This window comes from Oncorhynchus masou, unplaced genomic scaffold (assembly GCF_036934945.1).
Source record: "Oncorhynchus masou masou isolate Uvic2021 unplaced genomic scaffold, UVic_Omas_1.1 unplaced_scaffold_1039, whole genome shotgun sequence".
Taxonomy (NCBI): Eukaryota; Metazoa; Chordata; class Actinopteri; order Salmoniformes; family Salmonidae; genus Oncorhynchus; species Oncorhynchus masou.
Window position 1 is genome coordinate 107,501 of NW_027000090.1, and position 2,500 is coordinate 110,000.

The window sequence follows — 2,500 nt, forward strand, 5'->3', positions numbered from 1 at the left end:
GTTCTCTCTAGCTGTACTCCAGCTGTTCTCCAGCTGTTCTCTCTAGCTGTTCTCGCTTGCTGTTCTCCACCTGTTCTCTCTAGCTTTTCTCGCTTGCTGTTCTCTAGCTGTTCTCCACCTGTTCTCTCTAGCTGTTCTCTAGCTGTTCTCCACCTGTTCTCTCGCTGTTCTCGCTAGCTGTTCTACAGCTGTTCTCCACCTGTTCACCTGACTCCTACTCAACAAAGAGAACCCTGACTCCATTCTGGGAGGATTGATGGGACTAGAATATCAAGTAGAGATAGTGGTAGTTAGGGACTGAGAATAATGCTGTTCTCTCCATCTGTTCTCTCCAGCTGTTCTCTCTAGCTGTTCTCTCCAGCTGTTCTCTCTAGCTGTTCTCTCCAGCTGTTCTCTCTAGCTGTACTCCAGCTGTTCTCCAGCTGTTCACCTGACTCCTACTCAACAAAGAGAACCCTGACTCCATTCTGGGAGGATTGATGGGACTAGAATATCAAGTAGAGATAGTGGTAGTTAGGGACTGAGAATAATGCTGTTCTCTCCATCTGTTCTCTCCAGCTGTTCTCCAGCTGTTATCCAGCTGTTCTCTCCATCTGTTCTCTCCAGCTGTTCTCTCTAGCTGTACTCCAGCTGTTCTCCAGCTGTTCTCTCTAGCTGTTCTCGCTTGCTGTTCTCCACCTGTTCTCTCTAGCTTTTCTCGCTTGCTGTTCTCTAGCTGTTCTCCACCTGTTCTCTCTAGCTGTTCTCTAGCTGTTCTCCACCTGTTCTCTCGCTGTTCTCGCTAGCTGTTCTACAGCTGTTCTCCACCTGTTCACCTGACTCCTACTCAACAAAGAGAACCCTGACTCCATTCTGGGAGGATTGATGGGACTAGAATATCAAGTAGAGATAGTGGTAGTTAGGGACTGAGAATAATGCTGTTCTCTCCATCTGTTCTCTCCAGCTGTTCTCTCTAGCTGTTCTCTCCAGCTGTTCTCTCTAGCTGTTCTCTCCAGCTGTTCTCTCTAGCTGTTCTCTCCAGCTGTTCTCTACAGCTGTTCTCTCCAGCTATTTCTCCCCAGCTGTTCTCTCTAGCTGTTCTTTCCATCTGTTCTCTCCAGCTGTTCTCTCTAGCTGTTCTCTCCAGCTGTTCTCTCCAGCTGTTCTCTCCAGCTGTTCTCTGCAGCTATTCTCTAGCTGTTCTCTCTAGCTGTTCTCTCCAACTATTCTCTAGCTGTTCTTTCCAACTGTTCTCTCCAACTGTTCTCTCCAACGGTTCTCTATTTGTTCTCTCTAGCTGCTCTCTCTAGCTGTTCTCTCCAGCTGTTCTCTCCAGCTGTTCTCTCCAGCTGTTCTCTGCAGCTATTCTCTAGCTGTTCTCTCTAGCTGTTCTCTCCAACTATTCTCTAGCTGTTCTTTCCAACTGTTCTCTCCAACTGTTCTCTCCAACGGTTCTCTATCTGTTCTCTCTAGCTGTTACCTCTAGCTGTTCTCTAGCTGTTCTCTCCAAATGTTCTATAGCTGTTATCTCCAACTATTCTCTAGCTGTTCTCTCCAACTGTTCTCTAGCTGTTCTCTCCAACTGTTCTCTAGCTTTTTCTCCAGCTATTCTCTCTAGCTCTTTTTTCAAGTTGTTCTGTCCAACTGTTCTCTCTAGCTGTTCTCTTCAGCTGTTCTCTCTCGCTGTTCTCTCTAGCTTTTCTCTCTAGCTGTTCTCACGAGCTGTTCTCCAGCTGTTCTCTCTAGCTTTTCTCTCCAGCTGTTCTCTCCAGTGGTTCTCTCTAGCTGTTCTCTCTAGTTGTTCTGACGAGCTGTTCTCCAGCTGTTCTCACTCGCTGCTCTCTCCAGCTGTTCTCACAAGCTCTTCTCTCCAGCTGTTCTCTGTAGCTGTTCTCTCTAGCTTTTGTCTCCAGCTATTCTCTCCAGCTGTTCTCTCCAGCTGTTCCCTCTAGCTGTTCCCTCTAGCTGTTCTCTAGCTGTTCTTTCCAGCTGTTCTCTCCAGCTTTTCTCTCCAGCTGTTCCCTCTATAGTTTCCCTCTAGCTGTTCTACAGCTGTTTTCTCTAGCTGTTCTCTCCAGCTGTTCTCTGTAGCTGTTCTCTCTAGCTTTTTTCTCCAGCTATTCTCTCCAGCTGTTCTCTCCAGCTGTTCCCTCTAGCTGTTCCCTCTAGCTGTTCTCTAGCTGTTCTTTCCAGCTGTTCTCTCCAGCGGTTCTCTCCAGCTGTTCCCTCTATAGTTTCCCTCTAGCTGTTCTACAGCTGTTTTCTCTAGCTGTTCTCTCCAGCGGTTCTCTCAAGGGCTGGCGACTGTTTGGGTTTATTTTTAGAACTGAACTGTATTATTCCATTTTGTTCCTTCATTGAACGCTCCCATGTGTTCCGAGGCTGTACTTACAGTGTAATAATTCACACACACACTTCTCAGCACCTCTCAGTCTGGTTCTGGTCTATTAAGAGGGCTGTATTCATAGAAATGGAATCCGGTCGAGGGCTGTATTCATAGAAATAGAATCCGTTCGAGGGC

At 47.2% G+C, this 2,500-nt stretch overlaps 1 protein-coding gene across 1 annotated transcript in view; it reads left to right on the top strand.

Annotated features, from left to right (window-relative positions):
• LOC135528809 (netrin receptor DCC-like) overlaps positions 1-2,500 on the top strand; it is a gene marked incomplete at its 5' end in the record, with an annotated part of 225,105 nt that overhangs the window by 106,464 nt on the left and 116,141 nt on the right. The window lies entirely within an intron of this gene.